This window comes from Carassius auratus, chromosome 1, assembly GCF_003368295.1.
Source record: "Carassius auratus strain Wakin chromosome 1, ASM336829v1, whole genome shotgun sequence".
Taxonomy (NCBI): domain Eukaryota; kingdom Metazoa; phylum Chordata; class Actinopteri; order Cypriniformes; family Cyprinidae; genus Carassius; species Carassius auratus.
In genome coordinates, this window is record NC_039243.1 from 20,312,698 (window position 1) to 20,333,073 (window position 20,376).

At 35.4% G+C, this 20,376-nt stretch overlaps 1 protein-coding gene across 3 annotated transcripts in view; it reads left to right on the forward strand.

Annotated features, from left to right (window-relative positions):
* LOC113100748 (glypican-6-like) overlaps positions 1 to 20,376 on the forward strand; it is a 214,871-nt gene that overhangs the window by 185,243 nt on the left and 9,252 nt on the right. The window lies entirely within an intron of this gene.

A 20,376-nucleotide genomic window follows, 5' to 3' on the forward strand; every position in this document is an offset into this window, starting at 1 on the left:
GCGCTGCATCAATATACCTAAACTCGCAAGTTCAAACTTATGCACCCTCCAGAAGCTTGTGTTCTTCAAGTAACCGAAACCTCGTGATGCCATCCCAAAGAGGCACAAAATCTCTCATGTACATTTTCCTGGACTGTTCCGAGCTGGTGGAAATCATCTCAGTTCAAGCTGCAAAGCCATTTCCAAACGTCTAAAGACTCATTTTTCACCAGCACCTGAACAATAAATACTAGCACTTTCCTATTCTATTCTATTCTATTCTATTCTATTCTATTCTATTCTATTCTATTCTAATTAGACTAGACTAATTGAGATTTGTCAAAGCACTGTTGCTCTCTTGTTGGTCTGATTGCTTCTCTTGAAGTCTCTTTGGATAAAAGCATAATGCTAAATTATTAAATGTTAATGTAATAATGCATTTCAAGTGGAGGAATTTAGAATACAAAAGTAAACAAAAATGTCCTTAAAATCAATATTGTTTGAAATTATAAAATGATATATGCTCCTTTATATGCAATTTTATATAAAACAATTGATTTGATTGATTGATTGATTGGACACAATAGTAAACATTTTTAAATAAATAAATCTTTTAAAATATGTTATTAGTTTTTAATTTTTTAATTTAGACAAACTAATTATTTTAATTTTATATATGTTAAACTATTTATTTTAGTTTTTAGTTTTTATTTTAGACAAAATTGTATATAAAAAAAGCAATTATTTAAAATGATTGAATTTATTTATTTATTTATTTATTTATTTAGTGAAAAATGTATTTTATTTGTATTGCTTTAAATACATTTAGTATTATAGAATTTATTTTCTCACAATTAGTATACATTTCAAGAGGTCACCACAAATATTTAGAATGCAAAAGTAAATAAAACATTTCAATATTTGATTTTGAGGAACTTTTTAAGTATAAAAAGATGCCTGTGTAGAGCAGCTCTTTTGATCAGGTGATTTGGATCGGAGACCAGGAAGGTTCTTCTTCTCTGTGAATAGGGAAGTTGTTAAGGGAGCACTTTTGCAACTAAAAGCTGTTCTCTGTACATGACCCAAGTATCATAAGTATGATTAAGGAAATGAATTTACATAGGTTTTATAGCTCATTGAAGTTTTAATGGGAGCACTTAGCTCTGAGACTTATAGACGTCCTCTTGGGAACATATTGAATGAGAACACGAGAACAAGCCATTTAAAGTAACAGCCCTCTTCATGCTGTATAAGACACTTAATAGAGTCAGGAAGTTGAGCTGGAGTTGTGTTAAAGTACATGTAGATAACATAAGCTTTCATACTTTTTAAGCACTGATAGATTTATGTCATACATCGTGCACATCACAGACATCAGTAGTCATGTTTCTATCCAGATATTTTTATTTTTAAATTAAAGGCCTCAATATGCAATATAATTAAATAAATTATTATTTATTTAAAAAGTCATATATATATATATATATATATATGTGTGTGTGTGTGTGTGTGTGTATATATATATATATATATATATATATATATATATATATATATATATATATATATATATATATATATATATATATATAAGGAGACAGTTTAGTAATTTATTACTAAACTGCTTTCTCAGTCAGTGTCGGCTGCAAACACCGGCGATGACTCTCCAGCTCCACAGTAGCCTAATGGATGTGCATTTTGATAGAGAAATGCACCTTTTCATACGGTTTATCAGTAGACATTTCAAGCCTTCTAAAGATTTATTTTCGGTTTGTCAGTTTGTTGTCATGACACGCTCCATTCACAATGACTGGATGAGTTGGCAGAAAGCACATCCAAAAAATAAATAAATAGAAAATGATTGTGCGGGCGCCCCCCATGTTATACAGTAAGCACGATAATACTTTCACACTCATAAACACTTTAAATGGGCCTATATAGTGATTTTATATATATATATATATAACAACAAAAAAACATCTTTTTTTGTTAATATTTACTATAAACTGCCCAGAAATGCACATTCAGTTTCGAGAAGAAATACATGCTCAACTGTGGGTTTTTTTAGATGATAAAATGTTCTGCAGATGAATTTGCGGCATGGGCGTAGGTTTAGGGGGGGACGCTAGGTACTAGTCCCTATCAATATTTTGAGATGACAAATTTGTCCACACCAATATTTAGCAAGCTCCTTTGAACTGCTATTTGTATCTTTGCACTGCTATTTGGATCGATTCTAACGGCCACCACGACAGTACAAGAAACACTGTAATTTGATTGGCGGCGGGGTATCTGACAGGCTACACGCGCGGGCCGGGACTACTTTTGTGCTTGCACTAACAGCGAGTGGGTGTGTGTGTGTGCGCGCGCGCGCATGTTAACGACGGCCGACGGTAAGTTGCCACATACAAAGGCCAGTAAAAACATTTTAATATTCAGTTTTATTCTACTGTGGAAAATAGTATTAACTGGTGATAGTATGTATTACCCAGGATGATAGAATGCTACGTTAGCAAGTAACTGAATGTCAATTAGCCTGTACCTTAACTTAGAATCTTGCAGTCAACATAAACATGAGTGTATTGGAGGGTAAATAGTGTTTATAATAGAAAAGGGTTATTATATTTATTTATTTAGATTTGTTTCCTTGTGGCAGAGTATTTTTTGTTAGTGTAAATACAAATGTACATAATTTATGTTAATAAAACGTTTGGTTGTTCAGCATTACACAGTCTCAGGTTTTTATTTTTTATTTTTTGAGAGTGCATTTTTGAGATTATACAGTTATACTAGCTCTTTAGGGACAGTATACAGGATGGTATATCGGGGTCAGGATACAATATAATGAGATGAAGTAGATTCACCTCTGTATTGTGATATTCTGGGGGGGGGGTGTCCCGGGGTGTACCCACCAAAGCTGAGACCAAACCTACGCCCATGATTTGTGGTAATCCACATTGTGGAGGATGTTTTGGAGGTGTTCGCTCAGTGCAGGCCCACTTGTGTGTAAGCGTCTAACTGGACTATTCTTCATCTAGCTTGAAGGCTTGCCTGACTAATTACTTGACTTCCAGATGTCTCCGGCTTATGTGTACAGACACAGCAGAATGTCAAACGGATGACGTAGGTTTCAAGATAAACCCATGGGTGCAGGTGCTTTGTAGGATGTCATGTAATTCAGTTGCTTTTGTCGGCTACTAATCATTGGCTTGATATGCTCATGAACTGAAAGCTGTCTTCTTACATAATGAATCATCACCTGTGATTTAGTATGTTTTCCAAATACTGATTGCTCCTAATTTGCACCCCAACATCTAAAAAGATTGCAGGGCATCCGAAGAAGAATGGACATTGCATTTGCGTTAACCTACGAATATGGCCATAAAGTTCCAATAGAAATAAAAATAATTTAATGTAACCCACTGTTGTTTCTTATCCAAATAGAAACGCCTTTCCTGGATATAATAAGAGCCATTTCCATAATACTCCCCATCTTCAGTGTATGTAGGAGGCTTTTAACAGCAGCCAGAGGAGAAATGGAAATAAATGAAGAGGTTTGGATAACTCTAGCAGAAACATGAAAAGGTGAGCGACATCTGCAGGGTCATTCTCATGCTACCGTCGGCTTCATGTGAATCAAGTGTATAAACGCCTGCAGGGAAAGCAGCTTTTTAATTATATGGCAGAAGGATTTTATGTTGGACTTGGCAAGAAGCGCTCTGACCAAAACAACTGGATCCATATTCTCTCATATTTTCTTATTGGCTGCCAATGGTGCATTTTTGGTTAATGCCTAAGCGTAATTATCCTCCGAAATAAATGAAGACGTTTTGCAACCTCGGTCAACCAGAGCTCTAGGTTTCTGTGCCCTGAATGCATTCACAACGTCATAAATGGAAAAACTCTGACTTTAAAACACTCGGACCACCACTACTGGTATTACAGTATAAAGATGATAATATTTTAGCAGAGGATTTTCTTTCAGCCTACAACAGACTCCTTCATTGTTTTTATCTGTTTTTTTTTTTTTTTATAGTGTAAAATATGTTCATTATGACTTCAGTTTAAGTACTTTAGTATATAAAGTTTCTCAAACACATTCCCATCAGATTATTTTCAATACAAACTTGCAGAAATTTCCAAAGCATTGTGGATGACAAAAAAAAAAAAAAAAAAATACAGTAAAAACAGCAAAGTTTGAAATGAATATATTGCAAAATGGAATTTACTTCAGAAATCATTCTAATATGCTGATTTGGTGCTCAAGAATTATTTTTATTTTTTTTTTATTATTATATGTTTTTGTTTAAATAAATAAATAAATAATATTTTATGACAGCATTTACTATAAATATAAATATTTAGCAACATTATAATAATATATGTTTGCGGTTACTTTTGAACAATTGAATGTGTCCTTGTTTAATCAAAGTATTATTATGTTTTTTATATATAAATATATAGTAGAGTATACTGGTGACTTTTACTTTGTGCTGTATGTTTTGTAAAAACACACACACACGCACACAAAAAAAGCAGCTGCTGTTATTTCTATTGCAACTTAGAAAGTTTCCATTGATTCCCTGACTTTTTTAGATGCTCGTCTATATTTTTTTCAGATTGTTATTAGCCATTAAAGTTTAGAAAAGTGACATCCTACAATTTTCTTTATTGTGGCTGTGTAACCTCCATTTCTCAATCGGTCATTTTATTGCTCTATTGACGTTTGTCCCTCTCTTAACGGTGGACTGTGGCATCCCATTCTAAATCTGTGTAAAATACACAGGATGTGGCTGGAAAGAAAGAAGCACTTGTAACAAAAGCAAACCCATAGTCTGTTAGTTGAGTGCTGGTTGATACAGCATCCAACCGCCTATGCCAGTAAAGGGTTTGAATAGCTTTAAAACACAAAGACATTCCAAAAGATGGTTTAAGTTACATTTTAATGGAGTTGTGCATTCAGATAACCACTCTATATTTTATTCCCCCAAAGCCACAATTACTGTGCGGCTGAGTAGTGTGAATAAAGCACCAGTGCAGACAGCGGGCGTGTACTGTGTTTTTTTTTTTTTTTTTTTTTAACGACATGGCATGCCACTGCGTCATGCTGTTTTGCAGATTCAGCAGATGCTTTTATGAGCAGAATAACCACAATGGGCATAAATGTGGGCATTTCCTAACCAACTCAGAAAAGACGTTTTCTAGAGAGATCTTATGAAATGGGCTTTTCTAAACAAACATCCTTCCAGAATCATATAATTATGGATATTATATTATGTATTCTGCCATATTTCAACAAACAACCCCACCTTGTGTGTTTCTTCCGGTTAATGATATGTCATACATGAAGACATTTTTTTCTTTTTTTCTGCAGTGCATAAATCATATGGATTACAGATAGTATGCTTTTTTTTGTCATTTTGATTAACTTTAAGTTTCCCCATTCTGAAAAAAAAAAAAATCATACTTGTTCGAAGCTTCGAAATGGGTAAATGAGGACAGATTTTTGGCTAAAATGTCCCTTTTTACACAATCCCTGCACTTATTCTAGATTGATTTCAGGACCAAGTATTTGTCACCTCATCCATTCAAACGCACTACCGCGCTACCCCTGATGTTGCATGGAACGAATGCTAGCTACTGGCAGTGCATCTCAATTGCTTCCTCTTCATGGCCTCTTCGTATGCTGAACTTGGTATCCCCCCTGTCATGCCAGCGGAAAATCCATTCCTGTCCCTGCAAAGGGGGCCAGTAAAATTCCTCCCTCTTTGTTGATCAAGTGACATCCTGCTCCTCCAAAGTGCAAAGGAACCTCTAAAAGTCTTGTCTTCTTAATCTCCTTTTGACTTTCTCTTGTTTAGTCGTTTGTCAGCTCGAACGTACCTCCCTCTCATTCTATGGGTCATTTTAAAAAGCATGATGGGAGGTCAATAAGGCAAAGCTCTCTGCTCAATTACAGAGCGTTTAATGCATCTGCTAAAGAGCAAAATGCTGAAGCAATGTGAGTTTTGTGCCTGATTATATCAATCTAACCTTTGTTAACCAGTTTACTGATAACTGATATGCTTAAAGGGACCATTGCATTATCATTCACATTTTTGGACATGTTCCTATGTTTTTGGATGAATATATCATATAAATATGTAATCATTTGGCATTTATCTCAGTTTTATTTTTATTTTATTTATTTTTTTAGTTAATTTAAAATGTTATAGAATCAGTATCAGTATTTATCATAGTTAAGAATGTTTCTGTATTGTTAATTAAAATCACCATAGAATTATCATGTTTTTGGACATGGTAAAATGAATAATAATAATAATAATAATAATAAAGTTTTTTTTTTTTTTTTGGTTAACCTAAAACTGCATGCAAGGCCACAATCAGTGATCATGTAGCTTTTGTAGACATGCATGTGGTTTGTTTTGACAGACTGTTTGTGAATGAAAGGCTGAGAATGTAACATGGACAAAAAAATACATTTGAGCCTTTTTAGACCAGCAGTCTGGCTAAAGTCACCAGAGAGCTTGTTCAATTTAACCCTATAAAGTCTTTTATAAAGCGAGCTGTCCTTAATGACTCACATATTATGCGATTTTAAATTTGTCCTTTCTCTTTGGAGTGTTACCAGCTCAGTGGTGCATAAAGAAGATCTGTAAAGTTGCAAAGACTGAAGTCTCAAATACAAAAACATATTCTTTCTAAAAGTTAAGGCTCCTCCAAACCCCCCTAAAGCAGCTCGTTCTAACATGCGCTTCTGACTCATAACCTGTAAGCACATATTTTATATCTAAATAATTTGCCAATGATGATTCAAACACGAGTTTTGAGCAGTAGAGTAGGCCTGTTGTTTTGTAGATCACAAATGCAGACATGGTTTTATGTTTAAAGCAGCGTGACACAACACAATGCTTAAAAAAACTGTATAAGTCATTATGATCAGTAATTATGTCCCCACTGGATGCGACAAATGCCTTGTTTGTAATGGATTTTATTGGTCTTGTTCCGTCTGATGTTCCGTCTGGATATCTGATGATGTTTCTATTTAACCGGATCTTCTTAGTAAACTGGTCGAACCAGTTCACCAAATCGAACTGAATTGTTTGAAACGGTTTGTGTCTCCAGTACGCACTAATCCCAAAATTACTTAAGCTATTCGGTTTATAAACATACCTTAAACTCCCTCTGGCATGAAATAAACCAATAAACCAATATACTGAGTTATTCAGTTACTCCTAACGGTACATTGACAGAACTGCTAAAAGAGAACCGATGATGGGATGTGGACGTGCAGAACAGCTGGACTGAGTCTCAAGCTTGCTGGCCTGGAAGACGGCATAGTATGTTAAGGGACATAACATTTCCATCACACGCTTGAGGCATTCAGCCAATCACAACACACTGGATATCTGGCCAATCAGAGCACTCCTAACTTTTTCAGAACGATGAGCCTTGAAAAATCTACGCATTTCAGAAAGGCGGGTCAAAGCGGAGAAACAATAATAAAAATAATGTGTTTTTTTTTTTTTTTTTACCTTAAACCACATAAACACATTGCATTACACCAAATACACAAAGTAATGTTCTTTTAAACAGCATCATATGATCCCTTTAATGGCTGTTTGCATAGTATTGATCGGAAGACAATTGCTTTTAAGTCATGCAAGCTGCTAAAATGGCAAACGAAATGGATAATGTTAAGCACTATCTACAAATGGCTCCGCTAATAAGAGCGTAGGGTAAAAATGCTTAAATGCTAACGAGGCATTGATAAGCCAATGAACACAGCCATTATCACCATTAGAGCCCGACCGATATGGATTTTTGGGGGCCGATGCCGATGCCGATATTAACTCGAAAAGAGCCGATTTATAAGCCGATATTTTGATTTTGAAAATAAACTGGATATTAGACCCATTTCCTATAAACTGCACTTACACAACATTCAATAGCAAAATATCTGCCTGTTCTATGTATGTGGGCTGTATAAACCATTTTCCAGAAGGGATTTATGTAAAAAAAAAAAAAAAAAAAAAGCAGTCTCAATGACTAAACAATTGCACATCAAAAGTATATATTTTTTAATGATCAAAAAACAGTCTGGTTTTAAACATTTAACACTTTTACTTTCTTCCAGTTGAAGCTGGTTTTAACAGTCTGTGTGTGTACTGTAAATAAATAATAATACTAAAGTTAAAGTATTTGCAGAAGTAGTCCCACACTGCTACAGCATTCACCTTTTTTTAGGTATCTGTAGGGCAGAAAGAGAGACAGAGAAAGAATAAGCATGTTTATTAATAATATCACCATGTATCATTACTCATGTCATCATTAGAATTATAATAATAATAATAAACAGGGATCTCCTACATAGGCAAAAATGAGAAAAATATATATATTTTTTTTTATTTGTCAAGCAATAGGTATTACCTACTTATATTTAACTATATTATTTCAACATTTCCCTGTTATGTCTGTAAAGCTGCTTTGAAACAATATGTAAAAAAAAAAAAAAAAAGAAAAAAGCGCGTGTTCAGCTCACATTTAGTTACATGTCCCCTCTGGTTTAATCATTTCTGACGCACCTACTGTAGTTACTGTAACTACACTATATTTGCTCTCACAGACACAGACCCGTATATCTTCTCCTCTTCTCTTTGTGCAGTCTGAATCAAAACATCGTCATGCGCTGGCGAACGTAAAGTTAGCCTACTGTTACCGGAAGATTACGGAATCAATTCGAAGTTGAATGGTTAACGTTAGTGCCATGAACACACCGCTGTCAATTTTGAGAAGAACCACCTTCAAACAAGTTAATAGCAAGCATTTAAGGGGCCTGCTAAAAAGGAAGCTATATTAGCGTTAGAGTAACGTAACCAGCCTGAATTCACCAAATTGTGCTCTGGACCTGAGGGTAGCCTCTTCTTCCTTGCTTCTCTCTTAATTCTCATCAGCAGGACTAGCGCTATCGCTCGCTTCTTACAACGGGACAGATACATGTTTGCTGCTGACCGAAAGGAGGAACAACAGACTATGAAAGAGCTCCCGCTAAAAGTTTTTAAAACTCCACCAACGCCATAGCGCAGCGCAGCGTAAATCGCGTTGTATCTGAAGGGCAACGCTAAACCCAGCGGGGAAGCGCCGTGCATACCGCGTCCTGTGTGAAAGGACCATTACGCAGTCATTATGTGGGAAACACACCGCAATAGAATAAGACTAAGTTAAATGCTAACGTTATAGTTTGACCTCTTATTAACGTTCGCGCTCTTCCACTGATAAACATGGTATTAGCTTTGTGGCTAATCTAATATAGCAATGCATTCGCGGCTGTAAGTGATGTTGCAGAATATTTAGAAGTGATAATGATAGGACCGTTAGCTAGAACTACCACACTGTTTTTATATACAGTGTATGAACTAAATCTACAATCATTTCACATGAGGAACGACAGACTCACCTGGGTGGCTGATCGCTTTCTTCTTTAGTGAATTTCTGGCGCTGTTGTCAACTCTGGAGTTGCAGACCGCCCTCTGGTGGGCAAACTATGCAACACTCATAACATGAGTGAAGCATGAGACTCCGTTTCTCATGTTCCATCGGCCGTTATAAACGCCGATGCCGATTTAAATGGAATTAGCTCATATCGGCCGATAATATCGGCCGGCCGATATATCGGTCGGGCTCTAATCACCATCGGTAATGCCATCATGACTGCATATTGACATCAGCAAGTCCAGTACAAACTATTTCGCTGTTGGATAAGATGATTCATTCATTCATTCATTTATTTCTTTATTTTTTTTATTTCTTTATTTTATTTTATGTTATTTTATTTTATTTTATTTGTTGATGATTTTAAACAACTTATAACAATGACATCATAAAACACTGTTCTTAAATTCCATTTTGCCCAGAGTTATGCAAAATAAAAAAAGCTCACTTTAACTTCAGCTTGACCTAAAATTATGCTTTTATTTTATTTATTTTTTTAAGTAATAGTACATTACTAAACATATTGTTCTCTCTTTCTCGTTAAAAGCACTAATTCCAATAAAACAACTATTAAAGAATAAATAAGTAAACACACACACACACACACACACACACACACACACATCCATCCTTTTAGTTACAAAAATAGACATATCTATAGAAAAACTAAGGACACCATTGCTGGATGAACCAAATAATTGTGTGTTCCCTAATGCAGATTTAACAATGCAATAAGATCTATCTTTATGACAACTTCAGTTGCACTTGGGAAGATGAAAACAAACAAGTACAGAGATGCCATCTAATATTTGGCGGAGCAACAGCAATTCAAGATGTTACAGACGATAAACATCACTATTCTAAATGTCAGAAAAAGAAAGTTGAAAAACAACAATCTGTGTGAATGTGCCATCTGTTCCACAAAGTCCCTCGGACAAAGCACAGAGCAGACAGATACTATGTTCACTGTCCAATCTGTGCGGATGTTATAAGACCGTTATCTTATGGATTGGTTTACCCTAAAATATTCACAAGGGGGGCAATTATAATGATTATCTCAGTTTTTCACTAACTCACAATAATGACATTGATGATATGCAGAAGACTTTAACAGAGTTAAATCCATCAGGAATTTTAATCGTATTGTACAAGTTGTGTCATTTATTATTATTATTTGAGCAAGCTCTGTTGGAAACCATAATGAGCTGCCTATATAGACAGAAGGGTCCAAAATATTTAACCCCACTGACCTTAAAAAAAATAAAAATAAAAATTATAATAATTTTTCTCCGAACTGTACCTGTAAGTCATTGCATTGCAATGGATTACTTTCTCTAATAAGTGATGGGATGCCGGGCTTAGAATTTGGCCAAAATTGTTTTTTTCAATCTCATTGAAAGAACCTATTATGTGCTTGTCACGTAGGTAGACAGAGCACAAAACTAAAGTTAAAATTACAATGAGAACGTACGCTATTCTAATATAATATTCTGCTCCATTCTGAGCATATTTAATCACATATTTATAGCTATATAAGTTTGCAGTATGTATACATACAGATTTAAATCATATATTAATTAATGAATCAAGTCATGTTCAATATTGTGGCAGATAATTAAACTACTAAATAGTGATGCCATATTAAAGTGGGAGTTCATTTTGGCTGTGAATCTGAATTTTGAGGTGCAAAAATAATTAATTAAATCTTTGTATGGAATAATAACCATTGGCAATATTGGATAGTTGATCGTAAAATACGTATGATTTGGCAACAATCGTATGAATTTGTACGAGTGTGGTCGTACGAATTTGTACGAATAAGCCACCTTGTGAAAAATGTACAAATTGCAGTGAGATCGGGTTGGAAAGATATATTGTATACTACTAATGAAGTAAGGAAAAAAACAACTAGTCTTACAGGTCAAGCAGGATACTTAGACCATCTGGCTCTTTGATAAGCAAAAACACCATATTTAAATTAAAGCGACCAATGGATGTACAACATTTGCTCTTCAGTATCTGAAAATTTAGATGCTCTAGCATGCAACCAGAAAGCAGGTGTCCCTTTCCCTTGAGAATCATGTAAATGTGTTCCTCTGTGACAGCGGCAGAAGCGAGACAAGGGGAATTGCTTCACAAGTGCATGTGACGGCATTGCTCAAGCAGAAGATGAGGCGTTCATTTCAGCGGCATCATGGGAGGCGATATGTGCGCTTCCTCTGGGCCTGACCCCTCTGTTCTAGCATTCTGGGATTTCTTTTTTTCTGCATGAATAATAAATAGCTCGCAACCATGCAGTGCTGGATTTTTTCATGTGTGCACAGAACATTTGGGAAGATCCTGAAAGCATCTTTATGTTGATATGCCAATGACTTTGTCTGTGTTTGTGCTGCAGTGTTAAGAGTAGTTTGCAATGTAGCTTGAGTTTGGTTGGAATACAGGACAAGAAAGTATAACAGTTGACTATTTTAATATTAACAAAACATACATCAATATTTCATTACTGTACTGCAAAGGGGAATAGCGAATAAGTTTATTTACAGAAGAAAAGCCTAACGGGGAGCTCAGAATTCAATTTTGGATCAAACTGTACACAGTGTTTTTAATAATGAGGGTCTTGGTATTCAGGGAAAGAGATTTGAACGCACTGGATTTATCTTCTTTCTGGACTTCTCATAATATTGCCTGTATTGTTCTTGTGTTTATTTTAAGAGATTGTTTTGTGGTGCTCATGTTAATATGCTCAAAATACCCAAAATGTCTGCCAGCATGGTTGAAATAGCTTGGCGTAAATGTGATGCAAAGCTGAATTTCTCCTTTAAAGTGTTATGATCAACAATGCTGAAAGCTGCTAAGGGAAACCAGATCATTTAGTTTATGCACTTGACAAAAAAAGCAGTTGTTTTCTCTTCTCATATGCTTAGCTCTTACTGTTTTGCCAGTGAATCTGTCTGTAATTAAAATGTTCATCTAAATGTTAAAGCTCTGCGCTGATATATGAGCATCCACAGTGACAGGCACTAAAAAGAAAGAAGCTACATGACGTACAGCTCTTTCTGTTGGGGTTGGCTTTCATCTGTTGGCAGGGAACGCCAAGAAGACAGGTTGTAAAAAGCACTGAATTAATGTGGAGGGTCCGGTAAGTGGTGTCAGTCGGTTCAGTGGCACTTTCATGAGAAAGCAGATGACTAGACAGTGCAATGTGAGGACCATCTCATCTGAATACATGCGTGTGTTTATAAAGGTGTTTTGACATAGTGATGTGATGGCAGCTTTATAAGTCATGCTCTCAATCGTGATGTCCAGAGGCTGAAGTCCTCATTTCAGGAGATTGTTACCAAGAAGAAAATGCTTTCACCATGGCATTTTCATTCTAAACATACTGGAAACTCAAATAAATATGTAACAGTCATGTTGACATGAATCTGAATAAGGTAGGGGTTTGGGGAAAGTAGATTACATAGAAATCTTATGTAATATTGTAAATGTCTTTAATGTCAGTTTAGTAATCAGTTTAATGTCCGTTGCGCTATATATATATATATATATATATATATATATATATATATATATATATATATATATATAAACATTTCAATAGACAAAAACTATAGCATTTAGCATGTCAGACCCCAAAACACGTCAAGTCAACACCCGCATGCAAATGCACTCAGTTCAATTGATTTCTGTTGAGCAAATATCTTATCTCAGATTTTTATCAGTTGAATATCATCTCGGACAAAACGTCACTCACATGCTGTTTGTATACAGAATGCCATGGGATGTGTTCCTCACTGTGAATGACACAAACAGTGAAATATCTTGCTGTGTAATCCCCCCTCCAATTAGCCAAATCCACTCCACACTTCTAATCTATAGCAGCACGAGAGGAGCGCATTAACATGACTGCGCTCTTTCCCGTTGGGAGGAAGGAGCGCAAGAACAAATAGTCCTAATTAGGAGCTCTGACCTATACGAGGCTCAGATTTTCACACTGCTCGGCCTGCTAACACTGTTCAGAGGGGTTGTGGTGGGCCCCCGAACTTCACAAGGAATGCTTGAAGGGATGTGATTTGCCAGCCATTTGATCAGACACTAAGAAGGGTCACGAAAGCCACCCCATGTGAAGCGGTGAGGGTGCATTTGGTATGCGGAGCTGAAAGCAAGTGGCTTGCATGACTGGTTCAGTTGGCATTTGACATTACTTCCAAGATCTCAGGCTTTGGGGAAGGGTGAGCTGTACACACAAGAGACAAGGCTGTAAACTTGGTTTTCACTGTTACAGAAGTCGGAAGTGCCTTTTAACTTCTAACATTGTAAATGCTTAGTTTAGGTCAGCTTGTGAATTACTGCAGTGTGATGTATTTATTTACTTATAGAATAATGTGCACTTATGAACTGTGCATGAAAAGAACCAGAACACGGATCATGAAAGTACTTTTAGAAAGACTTTATATAACAACTTAAATAATGTGCATTAGCATGCCACGGGGAAAGAGAAGATTTAAAACCATACTGACTTTCAGTAACAATGGCAATAACATCAGAAAATATGCTGTGTGTTTTATTGCACTGCAATTAATCGCACACTGCAATGTGAACAACCCATCGGCATAGCAATCATTTAAAAAGAATCTTCTGTTTGTTATGATTATTGCATGCCCTTTGCAGTCTTCTCCATAATGAATTCTCCTGTTATACTAGTCATGCAATCCTTAATGTATCATTACATAGGCAAGGACCTCACAGCATTGTTGGGGTTGGGGGGACACAACAGGGAATAAAATCATTGTAAATTGGGACATGTCATATCCTAAACTTTCTAATAGAGGGCAGTTGCAGGGGAATTTTGGAGAATGAAAGTCGCATGTAGACCTGGCCAGCAATGACGGGTTCTGCTTGTATTCCCCTGTGAGCCAGAGAACCATCAGGTGTAAATGGTGCCGAGTACATTTAGAACCACAATGATGGATTGTACCCACCAAACATTTCCTCCTATTTTAAGTGAAAAGGTGTCCAGAGGCTAAGCTCCACATAGGCACATTTGTATCCATTTGATATAAAACAGACAGTTCTGGCCCACCTGTTCATATGACATATGTTCAAAAACTAATATCAGATAGCAAACATGCACCAATTAAATTGATATACCCAGAGAACCAGAAATGATTTTGAAGATGTGTTAATTTAATTTAATATCACTATACACACACACACGCACACTTTGAAAAAGTTTGCTTACTCAACCCAAACCAGCTTATTTTGCTTAAGCAAAGAACAGGCTTGTAGTTGAATTAATTAAACTACATTACATGCAAAATAAATCAATTTATGACTTTTTCCGCTGTTCTGAATAGATACTGCCATACTTAGAGTGTTGTTGAACTGGCATGGTAATTACAGCGACATTCACAGAAAATAAGGATCTTCTTCCACAGATAACACAGTATGACATCTCAGCTGTTGTTGCCTACACTGTTACAGAAAGTGCCCTGATGTTTTCTGAATGAGTTCTACAGATTAATAATACACCACCTTTTCCCACTTTTTAACTGCAAATAAATTTACTTACCTTCAAGACTTTCCAAACTTATATGACTTTATTTTCCCCACAAAATAAATAAAAGCATACAGATTTGAAGTGACATGTGGTGGAGTATAAAATGCCATATTTATTTATTTAGATTTGAATTTTAGATTCACCTCTCTTATGCTTTAGCCTAGAACATCTTGTCATTGAGGAGGTGAAGATTTGCTCGTATCCCACGTGTCAAGCCATGGCACATTTAGGGAATGATGCCCAGCGTTCAAACTCTGCAGTCTGGCTGTTGTCGAGCTTGGATTCATGAGCAATGGGGCCCAAGTGAATAACAGTTCCTGCCCTTAACTCATCCCTTCTGGCAGGCCTGTGTGAAAATGATCTGAGTGGCCAAGCGGTTAGACGATCCGCAGCCTGACCCAGTGCACAATTCTTGCCAAATATACAGCCACTCACTTACCGCTAACATAAGGCTTCTCTTAATACACAGCACGTATTTTAATACATCTTTGAAACATGAGTTGGTTTATTTATTCATATGCATGCTTGGCACGCTGTCTACTGTCTGGGGAGTCTTTCTATATCATGCTCTCTCTCTCTCTCTCTCTCAGAGGTTCAGCAGCATCTAGTGGTCTTGCTGGAAAGAAATGTTTGTGTGAATCACATTTATTTTTCTCACCTTTGCCTTAGTGGTGTTTATGCAACGTCCTGCAATACAGTAGTTGCTGAATAGAGCTTTTTCTCAAATTTGTTTGTGCAAATCATAATGCTTTATTTGGTTTTGCTCTGGATACATGCAAATAAATAAAAGTATAGTTGTGTGCATTCATAAAACACGAGCAGAACAAACGTCTGTGTGAATTTATCATAAAAATGCATGAATTGAAACTGAATGAGTGCTATAAAGTAATGCAAGAATTTTACAAACAATTTAAAAAGTACTTGCATAAGTTGAAACGATCTACGTGATGTCACAATTTACACTATAATGGTTTTATGAATTAACACATAACTATAAAACAGATTGCTACAATTTATGTAAGAACAATTTTATAAACAATCTATGTAGAATTAGTCTTAGGGCCCATTCACAACAAGGACAAAAAAATATAATGGTAAAAATATAGTTTTACAAATATGATGATAATGACACAAAGGAACAATATGATGGGAGTCACATTTATTACTGTTCATTTATTTATTTTCCAGATGATGAGTCATCATGCTTTGAAAAACTCAAGCATTTAAAGCGACAGACATCAAAACTGTAGTATGAACTTCTCTTATAATGAACAAAATGTTACGTTGCATGGTGTGGATGCTAATATAGTTACCATTTATGGTGTGATACTTGATTTACCCATTTATGCAATAAATGTTTGATAATGTAACTTGCACAGAATTTGACCATTTGCAAATCGTTATACCAACAGTTTGCACAGAAATAAATGTTTAGTAATCCTTCATACATGAGGAATGTACATTACAGTTTGTGTGAAGTATTTGAAATGAGCCATATTATTTTTAGTTTTATTTATATTTATATTTTGCATTACAAATTTGCATTTAGATTTTTAATAATTACTGTAAATTCATAAATTGAAGAAGCATTCATTTGTCTGTTGTTTATTCTTTTTAATTTTTATTCATTTTATTACAAAATATTTTTGATTACTTTAAAATCATAAGTGATTTGTGAGAATAATTAATTATTTTTAATAAAATTTTATAATTATTATTTTTGTTTATTTATTTATTTATTTTTTACAATAATATATTACTGTAAAATTATTTGTTTTGTGAGATGCAGAAGAAGGGTCATTTTATTTATTTATTATGATTATTCAATTATTATTATTATTTTTAATTTTTTATTATTTTTTTGGTTGGTGACTTACCATGCTATCATGGTCAGTATTTTGTAAAAAATAAACTTATCATCCATTTATTTGTTACATAAAGTTAATCTAATCTCATATGTACCCATTCTAATAACAAAAACATCACCTTATATGTCTCAGCCGCCTTCATTTTACATTTCACTGTTTTGTGTTTATTTCAACACCCTCCTAAAGCATCCATGCCGAGGTGTTAATATCAGTATCCAGCCTAACACCTTATGAATGCTAACCAAAAGCACAGTGTGAAACTGCTCCAGATCTCTGCAGCCCGTGCTCTCAGATTAGCACTTCAAAAAGGGCAAAGTGGTCTCCAACTCTGGCATGCCGTCAATACACATTCTTTAATGCCATGCCTCTGGCTGTTGCTGTTGACTCCGCAGATAACCTCAGCATCATTTAGCACAGCTTATTTCTACAGAATGTGACATCAAGCACCTTTTAATCCAATTATATCATTATTGTATGTTAGAAACCTAATATACTCGCATGATGACACATACAGGATGTGTACAGGTTTCCTGTGCCAACAAGAATTAATGTCACTTAGCATGGGGAATTTATGGCGAATTGCATAATGATTATTCCAAGGCTCTGGTATAGAGCATCACAGTCCCACCCACAGCCCGAGAGAGCTTTGGTGCCGGAAGTAAATTTCCCATTCATTTCTCCCATTGACTTTCAGAAAAATCTGTATCTAAAGAGTTTTATAGCATGTGCGAGGATAACCAGCTACGGCTGAACTCATAAGCATATAACATATCGTTTCGAGGGAAAACATTAAGAGAAAATCCCAAAAAAGTCAAAGGTATTTTCATTTCGAGCGAAGGAGCAACTCATCCCATAAACCACCGCGCCTCACTGAATTCGACTGAAGCCACAACCAAATTTTATTTTATATAGTGAATGTGCAGTAATAGCAGTTCTTTCAGTATAAATCGTGTAAATAAATAGTGTTTTATATAGGTATTGTGTATTGATTTTTATATTTATCATCGTGTATTTTATATATTGGGTCTCATTCATGAAACATTCGTAAATATACGAGTAAATATCTGAGTGATTTGCACGTAAAGAGAACTTCCCGAAAACTCTTCTCCTGATTCACAAAAACTTCATAAACGTCAGATGTGTTAGTGAAATGTGTGTGTTTGTGTGTGTGTGTGTTAATGAATTCCAATCAGTCGTAAATGGGACGCGCGTGCACGCTCACTCTCAATTACCATAAATCCCGACTATTAAATCCGACTGACAACTATATATGAGCATCATATTATTACACCAAACGAAGGATTTCAACATGTCTTCTCAAAAGCGACTGAAAAAGAAACATTTCTCAGCTGCAGAAATTGAAGTTTTCTTATCAGAAGTTCATTCAAAATGCCACATTTTACTTTCAAGCGTACTAGTGGCGTATCAGGTCCTAAAAAAGGAAGTTTGGCAGCCTGTTACAGATCCTATTACTGGCTCTCATAATAAAAGTTAAAAGAAAAACCGTATGTAATTAATATATATAATATTTTTTTCAAAATGCTGTGTAAATATGTACCCGATTAAGGTGAATTAAAATGCAGCCGTATTAATGAGCAAAACGTTCAGACATTAAACGCACTATTTACGCGTGGCTGGGAGCAGGTGTAGATTTATTTCGTACCAGCTAACATTTGGAAAATACGAACGTTTTAATGAATCCGAGAATTTACGCCAAAACCACTTTACGCGATTTACACAAAAATTCGTTCTGCTCGTGTTTCATGAATGAGACCTATTGTGTGCATGTGTGAAAGTGGTTAACGATAACGTCAGTAACATGGTGCAGTGCTTTGTACCTGATTGTAATCACTGCTCAGTCGTCAACACATGTCGTTGCCATTACACAAATGTTCAGTAAATGCACAAAAAGGTATGCCTAGACTAGATATTGTTTTGACAGTGGCATTATAAAATGCTTGATATGACTCATACCATATGAAGGCTATTGAGAATTGTGCTGAAACCCTAACACAAGTCACTTTATTTTTCACCTTTATTATCCCCTACAAAGTGTAACGTATACAGTATCTTGCATCAGATCAGTATGAAGCCTGCACTGATAAGAATCAGTCTGTTTGCTTTCTGGAGTGTTGTGCATTTCATTAATAAAATCAATATGCACACATCTGAATCTCTGGGCCCAGATTTGGTGATGTACTGTACTAGAAGGCAAGCTTTTATTGATGATTTTGTAATGTCTGAGCACAAGCTAATTCTCTCTTGCACAAAAGGTAGTAACAGTATAAGGTAGATAAATAATACAATATGCCTTTGGTTGAGTGAAGACCGTCTGGGGTCATTTTACTTTAACCTAGAAGGTACACCTCATACAAACCAGAAAAAGTGAGTATATTATCTACTTAACACTCGATGGAAGTTTTTTTAAAGGAATCTTCACCAGGTTTAGCCACACAGAATGGATCAAGTTAGCAAATTTTCTGTGGACACACCATGATTCTAGGCTGGGGTGCTTAGGTGAACTTGCAAGGTGATTTTTATTGCATTTATTGTAATATTTTGTTTTATGGTCCATTAAGGAACCATTAAATAATCTAATCTAATCACTTAGAAAAAGTCAGGCCACATGAAACATTGTGGACCAAGTTATGAAACAAGCTGTATTATTCAAGCAATATCAGCAAGAGGGTTTGTATACAGCAGTTCAATAAACAAGAAGTTAATATTGAGTAACATAAAGTTTTGACACACTACCATCAATTAGTTTGTATATTGTTGCTCCAATAATTCAACATTTCTGAGCGAATCAAATGAATGAATAATTCAATGACTCACTCACAATTACAGTCAGGTATTTTGTCCCTAAGTGAATCTGTGTTTGTAAATGCTTCAGTTCATTGGTTAAGTGTAGGGATGAAGTGGTTACCAGTTTGACAATAAACCACAATAAAAAGTTCTGACGATTAGTATAACCGTTTTATATTTCACATTTTTGGAAAACCCACTGTAAATGCTGTTCAGCAAATGCAAAGTAACAGTCTCACGCAGATGCAACATGCAGCATAGGTATCATTTTATGTGAAAACATGGTGGAAGGCAGAGTGCAGATAGAAATTATATGAAAGAATGTTTGAATGAATTAATTTCTATGAATGCATACGTGGGAGCTGACAGTTTTCAAAAGTTTCCAAGGTTTGCCTTTCACCTTCCCTCTGTGTAATGTCTTACCTCTTAATAAAATAGTTTTATAAGTGCAGCACTGCTTTGCAGAGCTTACTAGAAAACAGCTCTATTCTTGCTGTTCCATATGTGCTATCTACTATCAGACAATTGATTTACATTTCCATTCAGCCTGTCTGGCATTTTTGTTCAGACCAATGCAAAAATTTGACCAAATTTTTGCTGTAAAGCGAAAATCTAAAGCACATTTTTTTTTTTCTGTAAAGCTCTGTAAACCAGTTGATGAAAATAATTTAA